This window comes from Aptenodytes patagonicus, chromosome 8 (assembly GCF_965638725.1).
Source record: "Aptenodytes patagonicus chromosome 8, bAptPat1.pri.cur, whole genome shotgun sequence".
NCBI lineage: Eukaryota > Metazoa > Chordata > Aves > Sphenisciformes > Spheniscidae > Aptenodytes > Aptenodytes patagonicus.
Window position 1 is genome coordinate 2161825 of NC_134956.1, and position 16819 is coordinate 2178643.

Consider the following 16819-nt stretch of genomic DNA (forward strand, 5'->3'; position numbering starts at 1 on the left):
TGTTGCTGTTTGGGAAGTGTGCTTCTTCCTCAGACCCTTAAGAACAAGGTTACACCAAGAGGCTCAGGCAGACGGTGGTGGTGGCCTGTCCCTGCTGCCCAGAGCTGTGGGGCTGGGAGCAGGATTGGAGGACAGGGCAAATGAGGCAGTCCCCCTCCCTGCCTGTAGTTGTAGTGCCAGTTGGGGCACTGCAAGAAAATAGTGATTCTGGATGATGGGACAGAGTAAAACTAGGACAATTTTTGCCTTCTGAGGTGCTAGTTTTCAAATGTATTCAGGTATACAAGGTAAAAATCTAATTCCAAAACTCTTTATAGCAAGCTGTGCACGTGACATTCCTAAAGGGAAGCCCAGCTGAGGGCAGACACCCGACCTAGAGTAGAGGGCTTCGGTAGAGTTTGCAGTCCTTTGTGAGAATTGATCCAGTGAGGTATATTTCCTCAACGCAGCAAGGGAAAGGGGGAAATGGGACAAAACAAACCAACTGCACTTCTAGTCTCTTTCTTAAATTTGGCAGCGGCTTCAGTAGCCAGGGCTTTGCCCATCACATGTATATTCACAAAACAAAGTTAGTGCAAGTTAATGATGCTGGTGCTTCCAATGATGTCGATATAAACTAACACGGTTTTCGGTATGCTTTGAATACAAATACTAGAAGTGTAGAGATGTATTTCTATAACAGATTAAAGTGTAAGATGAGCAAATCACTGTAGGGCTTCTGTGGGATTTTGAGGATGAATGTCTCATGCTTTACTCAATGGATTATTATAAAATCATGTGACTTCAGGTTTAGCATGTGAAAGTGAAGATTTTCTTTAGCCAGTGGGTGCATCGTGCTGTGCTTCTGCCAGCTGGTGTGTAATAGCCCAAGCGAGAAATTGTTACCATTAGCATTGCATTAAAGATAAAGTGTAAGGTGAGAAAATTTGTGACTGGCAGTGAAGGCGACTATAATCTGCAGTATGGGGGGGATTTTCCCTCCCAGAATGTCTTCTTTCTTCTTGCTAAGATAAGTGTTTTAAAAAACATAAAGGAAGTGCCAAGTTTGTGAAGGCTACTTTACTAGAATCCAGTTGCTTGACAAACAAAACAGTTTTTAAATTATTTCTTCTCACTTTTCATTTTTATTTCATCAGTTTGGTCTCTCTAAAGGAGGCATGAGTCTCTTACAGAACAATTAGGGCCGTTTCTAACAAGCATCTGATTCCAGCCACCTCCATGGAATAAGGTAAGTGAGAGAGGACTGGTGTTTTTTGAAGCAGGAATTAGTTGAAATTGTTTCTGCTAGTCTTCAGTTGGCACTAGCAATTCCAACATTGTGATTCAGGATAGATTGAATCATGTGCTTAAGCCCATCTCGGGGCAAGAGTAGCTCTATATTTTGGTATATGATTCAGTCTCATTAGGATGTTTCAGTGATGATTAGAAATGAAAATGCTTTCACGAATTTGCTTGGTAGGAGCAGCTTATTGCTGCCATACTAGAATATCACAAAGTAACTGAGTGTCGGAAGCTACTTAAAGCCACTCTAATATTGCACTCTGCAGGGCACCTGCAGCTCTGTGCTCATCCTCTTTCCCACTCTGTTATCCAAGAGAAATTTGTAGCATTTGAAGCCATTAAAGGAATTGCCAGCCTTAATTTAGATGCAGTTTCAAAGACAGCACATGTGCTTTAAATGATCGATGTCAGGATTGTCCTCTAGGTTAACTCTTTGTTAAAAAGAATGCGCTTTGATAGTCTTTGTTCCTCATTCCTGGTGTTAACAGCATGGACTCTGCTTCTAGGATTATGTGAGGTGGGTTCAGATGTGCCAGACGACGTGCTTGCTAACAGACACAGAGCAGTACTGCTGTTTCCTTTAAGTAAACTGCAGCATAAAAAAAGATGCGAAGAACTCAATGGTCATGTGTTACTACATAGTTAAAGGGAATGCTGTTGTTAAATTCATTATTTAAAAACAGATTTAATAAAGGAAAATGAAGTTATAGGTAGTGTGTTATATACAATACTATAATCCTGTATTCCTGGAAACAATAGCTGTATACTAGTTACAAATCTCAGTAACAGTGAGCAGGGGGAAAAAAATCCTTACGTTCTAGTTCATGAGAGCAAGGAACTTCTTTTGCGCACTTATAGACAGTGGTGTCGGTTTGCTTTTCTTCTTGCTGTCATTGAAATTATGAGCTCCTTTGCAATACCTTGAACAAAACAATAGCAAAGTGGGTGGGAAGAATTACTGAAGCTTTGTCTTGAACTTGCGTTTAGAGTTCACCATATATGTTGTTAGAAACAAATAGTTTGCTTTCACTTGACAGTGACTTCATCCAGAGCAGGGCTGAGTCATATGCCTATAGTACAGCGCTCTCCCCGGAGGTTTGTGTTGGCAACGTTTATGCGACTGCAGAGCAGCTGAGAGCATAAAATTCTCTCCTTCTCCTTATCCCCCAAAATCCACCATCCTCTTGAAGGTACAGCCTGCAAACAGTGCAGATTGCAGCGTTCCCACATTCAGCATAAAAATGATTAGGAGGGAAACCCTCAAATAAATATACGAAGTAGCAAAATGCCTTAAAAGAAATCAGAGAAATTTATATTAAAATACCCAAAATACCTGTTAATCTGGTTGAAGCCTTCATTGTAATGCAATTAATGCTACTTTGTATCTAAAAGAGAGTCTTTGTGCAAGTGTTCAAAATGCATTGTTCATATGCCTTAAATTCATACTTCTGGTTTGTCTTAACTTTCCAGGGTGCTCCTCCTTCCTACCTGGTGGACACACACCGTACAGGATCCCTTAACTTTCCATCCCCTGATTCCACCGAGGTGTGCTGCGGCACTTGGGCATTGCTGAGCAAAAACCCTGCACAAATATATAGGGCTGTGTGAGGTCTCTCCCCTTACCACTGCTGTAACTGATAAACTGGGTTTCTGACTGGAGACAGTTCTTTGTGTGTATGCCTTTCTTTTTTCTGCCCCTCTGCAGTCTTCAGTAAGTCAAGTCTCTAGGCTTTCTGAAACCTTCCTTTTCTTCACCCCCTTCCCTCTCACCCAGGTGAGTCATCTGTGAGTCCTCAGGTTCTCCGTTCTTCACACTTGTACAGATTTTAACCTTCCACAAACAAAGCTTCAAAGATTCATGTTAGGATTTTGAAAAACTGTGGTATCTGTGCCGGGGCTCTCACAGATGCGTAGCTGGTGGTGCCTGCCCTTTAGCTGCGCCCCTAGAGAGCATGCTGTTTGCCAGGCTTTTCTTTCCGTATCTGGTCTCTACTGTATTTAGATGCAACTGATGGGCAGACCCTAGAGCAGTCACATTTTAATTGTGCGTTTGGCTATGTGCCCTGCAGAGGGGGACTGGAAGCTTTCTGAGTTTCCTTTGATAGTCTTCCAAGATTAAGTCACCGAAAAGGGAGTCTGGGAGCATGGTGGAGGCCTGGAGACATACGAGGAGTCTGTCAGAAGCTGCAGCTGGAAGGGTGCTGGAGGGGCCTCTTCGAAGCAACACAAACTTGCCAGCTTGTTGGGGATGAGAGGGGATGCCCTTTATCAAAATGCCAAAATCATGCTGACTTTGTTCTGCAGAAGGACTGGTGTGTGGATGTCACTGCTATAAACTCCCAGGAAACATTGTGTTTTGCATACTCTCAGGAATGTTTGTGAAAAATCAGAAGTTTAAAAGGGAAGGAAAGAAAATACAGTGAAGGAATACAATAAGGAAAAAACGTGTGGTGAAAATACTTAATTTAAACCCCTTCTCCCATCTACTAAAAATGTTGACTTGTTGCAAGTTGAAGGTTTAAAGATACCCTAAATTGTCTAAAAAGCCAGAATGCTTTTCAATCTAAAAATTTAAAACCCATCTATTTGTAAGACTCCTTTCAATCCTTAATTGGTAATAGCTGTTGTATAAAAGGAATGCTACCTAAGTTAAAAATAGGTCTGGAACTGTCCTCACAACCAAAAACATGCTAGCTCTAACATTCACATTTTCCTTTTGTCAAATGACCTATAAATATAATCTACATAATAATAGAAATGCTGTTAAATTCTGTTTTGTGATCATTTTGTCCTGGTAGAAACTTCAGGAAAATAAGCAAATTGCCTTCTTCACTCTTGAAGGCTGCAGTATACTCGTTTCCCTCTTCATAGGAATGTTATACTAACCTAATTTAGGATGAGCCTATGCACAGTTAAAGTAGTAAGATTATCTTAGCTGCAGACGTGTCGTGTAAAGTGATGCATGCATCCGGAGCACATGACTTTATCAAAAAGCAAATCAGATAAGGTGTCCTGGGTGCTCAGTTTCTCTGGGCCACTTCATAGTAACTTCCGTGACAGGGGCTTGACACTCTCAGCTCCTCTCCCTGGCTGTACCAGCAGAGCACTCTGCTTATCGTGCAGGCTTTCATGCAAAATATGAATGAATCTCAGGAAGGGGGAGAATAATAGAATGTGAGACGCCAAATTAAGCACTGCCATTCTATTAATATCATTTAAAAGTAATACACCACCTACAACTTGTAAAGGAACCTTAGCTCTAGCACTTTTAAATACTTAGAATGATTTATGTCCCCTGTAATATCTTTGCCTGCAGCAGCTTTGTTTCCAGTGAAAAAAATTGAAAATAGATTAAAATCCTCCAGTTCTTTTCTGTCCATTACCTCCCTACCCTGCCCCCCAACAATTTTTCTTTTTTTTTTTTTTCCCCCCTTAAGAATCCTTAAGTACTCTCCATCACATAGTGGCCTAGTAGTTGCTCTGGGTTCTCTTAGCAATCAAAAACATTGGGAGAATCCTGTTATTGTTACTGAAATGTGTGGTATGTGCTTGGAAGTGGCCAAGTTGAGGGCTCTGACAAACAACTTCTGGTGAACTTTGTTCCAGCGTTCTTGAGATATTGATTCTTCCAATTCTTTTTACTCCCCTGCAACAGCTTACCGCTTCTGCGTACAGTCAGCAAAACAAAAAATGTGTGTCTGTCTCGGCTGTTTCAGGTCATCTTGGTGCAAACTCACCTGCCTCAGCAGTTTCAGCCAGTGCTCCGGGCTGCAGATCAGAGCAGCTGAGCAGCAGACAGTCCTTTATGCTAACTTGGCCATAGGCAGCAATAACCTGTCAGCAAGGCAGGGATAGCTCAGAGTGGATGCGTCTTTGGTTGCCTCAACTATTTGCTCAGTTCTCATAAGCCGCCTGAGTGTGCCGGTATCATAGCATCATCTTTGAATTAGTGATTGCGCTGTTTGAATTAAAGATTTCTTCCTAAAAAAAGGATGTTTTTCAAAGTTGAGAATCGCTTTCCCTGTTTTACAGACAGTGAAATGCAGCTCCAAGAGACATGGTCTGTCCACTCGTTGTAGAAATGTGGAAATAAACTGGGGGAAAACCTGAGAACAATGTGACCTTCTGATGCAGGGGCAGCACTTCATGATTGTGCCTATTAATACATCCACTGAAAATAAAACAGTCACCTAGTGCCCTAGGGAGACATAATGATGCTGGTTTGGAAAAGCCGGTGTACTCAAGTGGGAAGAAATTTTGGAGGGAGGCAGAACTTCTCCTTGCACCTTCCTGTTGCAAGTTGGCAGGACGAAGACAGCTTGTAGTACGTGACCCATTAGCAGGACACTGTTGTGGGTCCAGGCACAGTGGTGCTGACACGGCTACTGAGAATGAGAATTGTGCTGTAGATGCTTGCAAGCAGGGCATATCGAATACAGATTTCCAGGGACTATAATGGGAGAAAAAAAAATCAGCAAACTAAGTACAGCTGTTTGGGGAGTTCTGCCTCATACAGAGCGTGGTCCCACGCGCAGTGTGACTGGGTGGATGCAATGATGTCCTGTAAATGGAATCTGTTGTTTTATTTCAAGGGGAAGAGATAACTGAAGTTTTCATTGCCACACCCACAGAGGAATAATAAACCAGCCAGGCAGCAACTGTCTCCACACAGCCCTTGTTACCAGCTCACGGTCTCTGCATTGGCTGGGATTTCTTGGCCAAACGTGTGAGTGTGGGAGAAGATTGTCACTGGAATCATTACAATAGATTATGATTGATGTACAAAATGGAAAATCCATGTCAAAGATAGACATGATGCCAAATGGCCCCTGCAGTGCTGGGGCTCATCTTGACTTGTCATACAGTGAAAGCAAACAAGGCTTCAAAAAAGTGAAATAATTTGATATGCTAATCTGTGCCTTGTTTCAGGCATAATAATGTCACTGTGAACAAAGGAGGAGAAAGTAAACAGCTAAGACAAAAGGGACTTACTGTCTTATTGCTGCTGGAGAAGTTCCTCTATTCCTGAATGAGATTTTTCTTAATTGTAAGAAATAGTTGATCAGTCAGTTTCCTCTTTGATACCCGTTCTGTTACCTCCTTGGTAATCATATTACAAAGGAGCTGTTTTTAGAAAAGGCAGCCCATCATGAGAGACAGAATTAGCCGTAGGTTTTGATTAATCACCAGTTCTTCCCATCTGTGTATGTACAGAAATCATCAGCTATTAGCTGATGCTATTAGCACCCGTGCTTGGTCAAATCTAGCATTGTTCTCCGTACCCTCCTGAAGCTTTACAGGATGCTGTTAGGTTTAAGAATACCTCTCCAATATCATTTCAAGGAGCATATCACAGCAATCTGTTCTCCATATTTACATCAGAATAAATAGCATTTATTTACATCCGAGACTTAATCATAGAACTGAAATACTAGAGTCATATCAACTCATTATGCGATTTGCATAGTATTCAGCATTTTCTGGATGTACATTATTTTGTCTTTGCAGGTTGTCTGTCAGTTCTGTATTCCAAATTTGGGCCTGCCATTCCCTGCAGAATTAATGCTTGCTTAGTGGAGGGCTGCCTTGATTTTCCCAGGTCTCATTGGGGATTAGTGGACAAACTCAGCTCATCAGGACAGGAGCTGAAATACTCTCTGCACTCTTTCATAGTCTCCTTACTGTGGGAGATACTGCAGCAATGATTTAAAAAACAAAACAAAAAACAACAATCCACACACAAACCACCCCGCAGCACCTCGCTTCTGTCCTATGATGCTATCATGTGTTATTTTAATCCATTTGGTCACTGGTTGTGCACAAATTTCAGAAACATGGATGAAGAAGGTGATTAAAATACTGTTCTCTTGTAGATCTCATCCACCTTAATCTATCTTTAGAGATAGATAAAAATACTATTCCTGCAGATGCTGGTAATATCAAAATATTGCAACTGAAGGTGAATCAAGGATTGTATAATCTAAATACATCAATTACATTGAATCCTCAAGTATAAGCTCAAAGAGATGCAGTTGACACAACTGAGTATGCTGTTTGATACCTTTATACTACACAGAAAATAAACTCCTAGTTTTATACTCTGTACATAATGAGCTTATTTATGCTAAATGAAATATTTCAAGTGTACTCTATACAAAAATCAGAAAATCTACCTCGTAGGCACCTCATCTCTCAAATTTGCAAGTTAAGGTAATGGACAGGGTTCAGCTGGTCTGCCTGAACTTACATGGCTTTTCCATCATTGAAATTTATTTCAATGATTATGTTAAGAACAGATGTATACAGTTTTTAATGTAATTTTTCTTTATTAAGCCTATTGTTTTAAAATGTACAACATGCTGTGGAACTTGTTCTGACTTTTTTTATGAGCTATCAATAGCTTGCTCCAGGAACAGTTGTCAGAAAAACCCCCAAAACAGAATATATTTCAGAATAGTAGTAACGGTCACGAGATCCTAGATAAAATGCTCTTACACAAAATGGAGTTGTGCAACAGAAAACAGCCATTTAATCATAAAAGCGTACTGTTCCATGAAGAAGTAGCATGAACTTAGTTTCTTGCTTAATTAAGTTTTATAATATAAACATGTATCTAATGTCTTTGATCCAGAAGAGCCCCTGATAATCGTGCTGTTGACCTCTCTGTAAGGCAGAGAGTGTGGTCTAGTGAGCTGAGCGAAGGCTTAGGAAGTTTTGATCTGTCATAGCAACAACACTAACTTTCAGGGTGGTCTTGGAGAAACCAGGGCAGAATTTAAAGGGCCTGTCCTTCAGTTAAAAAGATCAACAATAATTACAACAATACTAATACTTTTCTCTAAGGTTGATTCCATGTGAGTGTGTGTTGAGGCTTAAATTCTATTCAAACTTTTGGCAATAAATGCTGTGTGTTTAAACTTATTCAGCACAGTAAGAGAATTCCATATGCATAATGAATAAGTTGGGGTTTGGCTTGTTTTTTTTTTTTTTAATCAGATCTTACCATTTTATTTTTGATGTAATTTATAGGCTAAGTGTCATAGCTGATATTCACTATTGAAAGTCGTAACTTCGTATGTGTTCAAATACGGCTTTGGAAAATGACTCATTACTTCTTTTGGCACTAAAAAGTTTATTACAGTACACAAGAAATTCTGCAAACAGTTGAGAGTTTATTCAGCCTAAACCATTTGATTTAGTGTGTATTTGGTAAGCATTTACAGTTCTCATAAGTGATTTTCTAGGACTGTGTTGCTGGACTGGTTTTTTTGAAGTGAAATAAATTAGAATAACTTTTCATAGGTGCTGCATAGGTAGGTTTTTCTTACTTGACAACTTGGAGCAATATTATATGTAGCTTTCTGAACAGCCTCTAATAATCTCTTCTGGCTTGCAAATAATGTAAACAACGGGTCTTGTAAATCATGAAGAAAGAAGTAACCCGAGACTTCAGATGAGAAAGCTGGCTTCTCTCTGAGTTCATTTGAGTGGAGGTCGGAGGAATCACTTGGAAATCGTGAATCAGTGCTTGGCTGCTGCATGAACCTTGGACTAACTTTGTCATGTGCTGCTAAACTTACTTGTTCCTTGAGTTACTTGGAATCTTTTTCACTTTGCAAACACTTCAGAGAAGGTCATGAAGGGAGATGGCAGTGCAATGTGGAATCTGATGTGGAAATACTGCATTTCTGTGAGGACAATCAGGTATGGTAAGAATACAGAAAACTTTATTTTGTGGTAAGTCTGAAAACTGCATGCGTTAAAGATCGTCTGTCCTACTACTTGTATTCTTCCACCCTACATAGTTAACTCTAAGTAATCTGAGATTATTGTTAGGCTAGATTCTTACTTGTCCTTATACTGAAGCAGTGAAAAGAAAAATACAGGGTTATTGCAAAAATCTTCAAGGAAAGTGGAGTTTTCATGATGTTAGATTCTTGGAAATACCTCTGTCTGATTTACAAGCAGGCAAAAGTTGGAATATGAAAGAAACCTTATTTTCATGAATACTTGCCTATCATAATCTTCTATTTATTGTATCTCCCAAATCCAGAGATACAGCATGTGTTCTTAGCATACCACAAGCATCATTTGCTTCAGACAAAGGGGAAGGGGGGAGAAAAGAAGGTGGCTTTTATGCAGAATAAAACTCCGAAGTTTCAAATGTCCTTAAGCTAGTGTATTGCTACAATCTTACCTGGGTGCGTTATGTGAAAACGCAGCCGACTTAAATAAGATGACAGGCTGTGGCTGCTGTGCATCGCTGGGCACGTTCTTTGAGTGGTTCGTGTTTGACACGCTGCGTGCTCCCTGCCAAGAGCAGTTGCTGTGTATTCCAGTAGGGTTTATTCCAGGAATGGAGCTATTAAGTGAGACGCTTGGTGATTGTGCGTTCTCACAGCAATTTTATATATTTAAAAATAGCTAGCCATTTTCATGCTATAGCTTCTTCATGTTACACAGTTATATGATTTGAATGGTACGTTTTGTCATGCAAGCTTCCCTTGAGAAATCACATAATCTAAGTAATTACTGCATTTCACACGGCATAATTATTCTGTGCTGAGGAAATAGTTTCAAGAGCCTGAATTCCTGCATGAACTTTCATTTAAACCAGAATGAGACTGTGGAGAGCTTTTTATCATCAGGATACCAAAATAAAGCTAAACAGTCCCTTGGTTCCCAGCAGACAGTGAGTCAATATAATAGAAACTGGAAATAATCCCTGAGAGAGGATTTGATTAAGATAAAAGTAATTTTATTTATGATCTGGGTTTAGAACCAGAAGCAGAGGGAAAGCCTGAAACAAACCGGATCAGTGCTTAAATCCAGAGAAACAGTCTTTTCAGCACAGATGTTCATCTTGACCTCAGTACTGCTGGAAATGTCTGAGAAAAGTCCAGTGCAAAACTCCTAAGTTACAAAGGTGTATATTCCTACTAAGACTAAGTTTCAAAGGTTCCTCGGAGCACTTGGGTGTGGCTTTTTTTCTGAAGTTTAACATGCAATTTGTGCTGACCTGTAAACAGCCACTTCTTTCTTTTATCAGTGACCTTACTACTGTTCAGAATATGTAGGTTGAATATTAGCTTAATTGCTTACAGCAGGGCTTATTTATAGAGCAGCTTGCTGGCTTTCACAGCTAGCGTAATGCAAAGTAGCTTTCCTCTTTGTTATAGCACTATGAATATTTTCAATTAATGGTTTTGGTTGTTTTAACAGATGCTGTTTCCTTTGGCAGCGACACCAATGAGTTTGAGAGCATAAAAAAAGAATTTTTCCTTTGTGGAAAAAGATCTCTACCACCTTAGTTTGCTTTTCTGATATCCTTCAGAAATCCTGAAACTCCCCCTGTGTTTTGGAAGGCTTCAGTAACCGTTCTGGCTCGTGTTCTTATCCATAAAGTATGAGGCTACACCAGTCCTTCTCCTTCTCCGCCTCCTTCCATTTCTAGAAAACTGTGAAGCCCATGCAGCCCCTGCTGGAGACTTCAGTCAGCCTCAATGTGTTTTATACCAGTAGAGTGATTCCCCTCTGCATGTAAGCTGCCCTGGTAAAAGCATTTCTCCATGCCCTTAGTGCCGCCGCACTGAAGAGCAGTGTATGGCATTGACTACACTGGACCAGTTGTACTATAGCTCCTTATGTATGCGCAAGGCCTGAATGAGGGCTTTTATGTCTCACTGAGAAAACAGTCCCACTCCAAAAGGAAAATTACTATTAACTGGGGTTTAGGGTTGGTCTTGTTTCCATTGGACTCCAACAGCTTTAAAAAAATATTTGACTAAGTCTTTGTTGTCTGTTTTAATTAGACTGTGTGGCTTGAGGGCAGAGAGATGGTCTACATCCATGTATATGTGTTTAAGTTTACATGACTAGACCTTAAAATCATAGGGTCATGTCTGCTAGCAAGGTGAAATACACGTGTAGTACTAGAAGAAAAGGCAGTGGTTTGCTTTTTGCATAGGGGAGCTTTAGGTAATGCTGGAATAAGCGTAGGAGAGAGCAGGACGGTGTAATGTGGAAATATACTGCACTAAATGATGTCTTTTTTTTCTTCTGTGGGGTGTTGGCCCACTCCTAGGGCAAAATTGCAAAAATTATAAAGATGAAGGGATTTCTTCACTAATGTACTAAAGCTGAGCTTGCGGCACTTAACGTGAAACTTCTGCCCTTTCAAAGAGCTCAGTTCTCTGAGCCCAGGTGAAGCCTATGATATTACTGGGTTATCTCCCAAGGCAAGCTAGGAGAGGCAGGGTCTGGCTACACCCCCAAAACATAGAACAAGCAGTGGGGTGATCCCCGAGCCCTGGGATGGTGCCCACCTGCAGCTGGTGTTCCCAGGCATCCAGAGAGAGAGTTGTCATTCCTGTCCCACTTGCACTGCTTTTCCACCTTACGGGATACAGGATCATCATCCTCTTCCCTTGGCCAGGCCAATTTCCCCAAGGCCAGCAGTGACTCATGCCACACCATGGTATTTTTGACTCTCCTTGGCGACAGCAGTCACTACCTGCACAAGAGGTGTTAAGTGTTCTTGCCCAGAGCACTGCAAGTTGTCTCTGCTATTTCTGAAAAGGGGAATAATGGTGTTTGTCACCAGCACTATTCCTGAGTGAGGGGCAGAGCAGTATCGCTGGCTGTGCTGTCACAGCAGCCTCTGCTTGAGTCACTTGCCCTTCTCACTGAACCCACTGCTGTCCCCGTATGTGTGCGGAGGGCAAACAGTGCCCTTCCCACTCCTCTGAAGTTCACTGTGAGGGAATATTGCGCTAAATAACAGTGCTTTCCTCTGCTGGTGAATCTCCACTTGTGATGGTATTTGCAGGTGGAAAACTCTCCCAAAATCAGAGAGTTGGCAGAGCCTGAAAGCAGAACTGGGGTTAAAGCATCAGTAGTCATTTACTTCTGTTAAAGTTACATTTTAGTAACCCACCATAGATGGGGGATAGGCAAATATATAATTAGGAAATTGTTTGTCAACATATTCAGATTAGCCGTTGTGTTTATAGGGTCATGTCAGTATTAAAACAGAGGAACACGTGTTCTATAAAGACAGGGAGCAGATCAGCTGCACGCGGAATTACTCATTCCCTCGGTAATGTGCTATATGCCAGCCAGCCTGTAAGGAATGGGGTTAGCGGTTAGAGGAGCAGACTGGAGCCATCTGAATCAGCAGATCCACAGCCCACAGAGAATAAATTAAAGGGTTTATAATAGTGTAACGCATAGTTTTCGGCTTGCATCTTAAAGTTCCATTTGCAAGTAATGGAGGAAAACAGTCAATAGTTAGTGCTCTACACATCTGGAAAACAGTAAGAATTAGTCCTCACTATGAGTTGTCATGGAGTTTCTTCACTTATTTTCCTTCTGCTACAAACATTTTCCATCTCGGTTCAGTCATACTTTATTTTTAGTTGTCTGCTTTGGGTTTTTTTCTGAAGACTGACGGAACAGTGCTGCGTTTTCATCAAGGAAAAATAACACCCGGACAAGTGAAAGGGTCTCAGTTGGGCTTTAATTGCATTTTGGGCAGCACGAGCTACTGTAGCTGTGTAGGGGAGGGGCAGTCGTGGAAGTTTGGAGCACGTAGAGGCAGTTTGGTGCATCTTGTGTAGGGGCTTATTCATAAATGTTCTGAGCATCCACACTGCATCGTGAAAGCTCGAACTACTCTAAATAATAATGCATTAAGCAGGGGTCAATGTAAAGGAATAATACAACGAATATGTTAGTCCACAGTCCATGTTCAGTGATGGTATTGCCCCCCATATATTATTGCAGCTCCTTGCTCCTGCTTCCAGACTGTCCATGCATGGTGCCAGCACAGGCGTTGTACAGCCATGCAGGAGAGTGAGTGGGAGAAACGGGTGGTTTTCCATCCAGGTGGTTGCAGTGGTAGGGTTCACCACAAGGCCCCACAAAAAAGCTTGTGTTCGCATCGGGCAAGGGAGTATAACAAGCAATGGGGGGGGAGAGCAGGGGGACACAGTGCTCACACAGCTGAAGCGTGACTTTAAAGGTGTGGGAGATAGTATGGGCTGAAGAGACAGGACTAAGAGCCAAGGCTGGAGATAGTTGGCTCTGTAGTTCATTGGCAAATAGCAGCAGCATTCTCCTCTTATGGCTATTTAACTGCCACATGTAACCAACGATAATGGGGTATATAATCAGATATCTAATTTGTGCATTTCAGTTTTCATCTGAAATGGAAACTAGAATACCCACCTCAGATATTCCACCTGACACTTATAGGGTTAATGTTTGTGAAACTTATCTCAGAAAAGGAGAATGTGTTATGTATTGTTACAGTAGTAAGCGATAGAGTTGGCACCTCTCGTTAAGATCAGACATTTACAAAGTAATTTTCCTATAGCTATTTTATGGCTTAAACACTAACAAGAATTACTAAAAATTCACTTCTAAGATTTAAAAAAAAACCCAACCAACCACCTTCCATATTGACTCCTGTATCTCCAGAATGTGTTTATTTTTGTATTCAGTTTCCATATGGGTTTCTTTGTCATCTGCAAAATGCTGCACTTGAGAAGCTACAGGACAAAACTGAATGCAAGTCATCAGTAGTAGTCTGGATGTTTTAGTCTTCATATAGTGCATGGCTTTCCATAGCCCTTAGTCTTGTATTTTAATGTAGTACAACTGTAATTATCCTAGTGCAAACCTTCCTTTGGGTTAAAAGATCTCTTCTGCATGACAGTGCCAATAGCCACATAGCACTTAATGAATTTTTAATAAGCTCTTGATGCCAGTATAACAAATCATTGTGAGGTTACAATGAAGTTGGTATCTTTAGAATTCTGTGTTAGGAGTGTGTGAATGTGTCCTGTGCATTTTGCATACTAAAATACATTATTTGGGTAAAGTGTACCGTGTTTCTCCTATTGTCTCTGGTCTATGCATAGGAATCTGGAGAGGAAATCGTTATGGCATTAATTGCTCTGAGCTCAGTTGCTCTACCTAAAGCAGACTTGTTCAAGGGGTGAATTACATGTTGCTTTGGTTTTGTTTTGGATTGATATTGTTTTAACTCATTTAACTGTCTTTAAATGTTGCTTCCATTCAGCTGGGGCATATCTGTGTTTACACGGCTGGATTATTTCAATCTGATTGTTAATGTAAATTAGCGGTATGTGATTTAAGTTCAGGAAGGTCACAAGGAGCTTAAACAGGTTATGGGTTACAGATCTGTTAGAGCAGAGGACCGGAACCTCATCAGCTCCTTTTGCCTTTTTTTTTTTTTTTCTTTTTTTTTTTTTTTTGCTATGAGCACTCATTAAAATGCTCCTACTTAGTATTTTCATGTGCTCTTTTTGTCTTGTACCATGCTCTCTTTGTCTTTGTGCACCACTTGCTATATTATTGCTAAAAGCTAAAATTGTATAGGTAGGGGCTGTTAGAGACAGTAGGTGATTTCAGTTTCATCCTTGCTTGAGTTTGTGTAAAAACTACCACAGAAGTTGCAATATTTGCACATAATTAAGCCTTTCTTCACATAGCAAACTCGCAGGTGAAGGTCGGCTGCCTTGGAGGTATACAGAAACTGTCCGTCGAGCAGCACTGCTTCTTGTTTGTCTGTTTTCCTGTACAAAAGTCAAGGTACCTTATGAACTTAGACTGTGTGTTTTTTAAAAAGAGTCAAATAATTGCGAAATGTGGAAGTGATGGACCAGTGTGAGATCTGAAGGCTGTTTTTAGTCACTGTCCACATCAGTTTTATTCTAAAAGTTTTGTTCTTTTTTTTTTTTTTTTTTTTTTTTAAGGCTGAGTCTACTGAGCTGCTCTGGTATAAAAGGACCTGAAGCCAGCTTAGCTAATTAGCTAAAAATGGAATCAACTTCTAACCCTCTTCTGAGTTTTCACGTCTTTGCATTAAAATAGTTGCATCAATGTTTAGCTCAAACCTTTAGTTTGGGCTAAGAGCAGCCCTGGGTTTAAACTATGCTGAAGCTCTGTCCTCTCACAACGCAGGGTATAATGATATGCATTGAAACCCTGGAAGTCAGACACCTAATCCAAGGCAGTCTAGAGAAGTTAACAGACTGTTTTATTATTTATTTACACAGACCTTTCAAAAGAGCTCGTTGATGCAGAACCATAGGTTATTGAGCTGGTAAAACTGTTTGTCTAGTGATGGGGGAGTTCAATTATGAGGTAGCTTTTTGTATTGTAATGCTTGCTGTAGGTGATGCATATGGTAAAAATGTATGTGGCAACTTTTAGAACAGAACTAGTGTTCAAGGTTTATAATACTTCCACTGCTAGTCCTATTGCTCGATGTCTTCTCAGATCTACCTAGAAATTGGCATTTAGGATTTGCTTTGAAGCGATACCGCTTCTGTTGTTGCTCTTAGATTACCCAGTTGTTTGGTTTGTATTTTTTATATTTTAAGAACTCCTGAAGCAGCCTTTCAGCTTGTGTCTTTCTGCTCTGAGCATATAGACAAGAAACAAATTATATGGAACTGTTACCTGCTCTTCAGTTTGAACAGGATTATCTTCTAGTGGACTGTAAAGCAAATTAGGTAGTGAGAAAATAAAGCTCTGAGCTTATCTGGTTTTAAGAAGATCATGCTTTTTCAGGAGGAGTCAGATGACGTTTTAGTAATTGGTGAGTACTGATCAATTTAATGCTTGTGAATCGTGATTAACATCAGTGAATACTGTGAATTGATCGTAGTATGAAAAGCATGGTATGTGAAATTATTTTAATGAAAAAGACTTCTGCTTAAATGCCTGGAAAAGGTTTTATTCCTTTTCTAATAGGGATTTATTTTGCTGTACAAGTGTAATTTTTAATTCTTGGTACGTTTTTTGAATACTATGTAAATATTCTTTTGCTGTTCTCCATGCAGTATCTGCCTATTAATCATTTTCTTTGACAATAATCATAAAACTAGCAAGAAATTATGCAGTAAGCAAAGTGTCCTGCGTTCAGTCATCTTTTAGCAGGAGACAATAAATTCATTCGTATAATTAACTGCCTGACAGGTATCAGTGACTTAAGTGTTTGAAGTGTTATTAGATTGTCGGGGTTTTTCCTGTACTCGCCACTGGTGGGGGGATGGCAGAACTGCTTAATTAGGAGAGTCTAGGGTCTCATGACAACTGCAGTAACAGGCAAATAAAAAAAAAAATAAATCAAAGCTTATCACCTACGTATTTACTTCAGACCCTCGAATCTGACTGGTTAATGAAACTTAAGCAAAACTTGAGGTAGGCGAGGCACGATTGCCTGACCTGCTACGCTCATGGAGCATTTCTGTGCTGAGCGTACTGAGGTGTAAACCTGCATGCTGCAAACTGATCAATTAAAAATTAAATATGCTCTTGAGTTATCACACCTGCGTTGATCTTCTGGAAAAGTCACAGCAGCATGCATGGCATTTTGCATTTAATGAATTCTCATTAGTTTGTGATATCAGAGTAATGAATAGTATTCTTTCTTATCATCAGGGGGCCACTTTCATGCTTTAATGGGGCCTGTTTTGTACAGGGAGCAACACCATGACTGTAAATT

General features: G+C 40.4%; 1 protein-coding gene across 14 annotated transcripts in view; it reads left to right on the top strand.

Moving 5' to 3' along the window:
- The window catches only part of IQSEC1 (IQ motif and Sec7 domain ArfGEF 1), a 363771-nt gene that overhangs the window by 211218 nt on the left and 135734 nt on the right, over nt 1-16819 (top strand). The window contains exon 1 of one of the 14 annotated variants that reach the window (XM_076345938.1): nt 8966-8985. The exons of the other annotated variants lie outside the window; for them this stretch is intronic. The gene's annotated coding sequence lies outside the window, so the exon portion shown is untranslated. Of the gene's footprint in view, nt 1-8965; nt 8986-16819 lie in introns of those variants that run through there. 14 annotated transcript variants of the gene reach the window in all.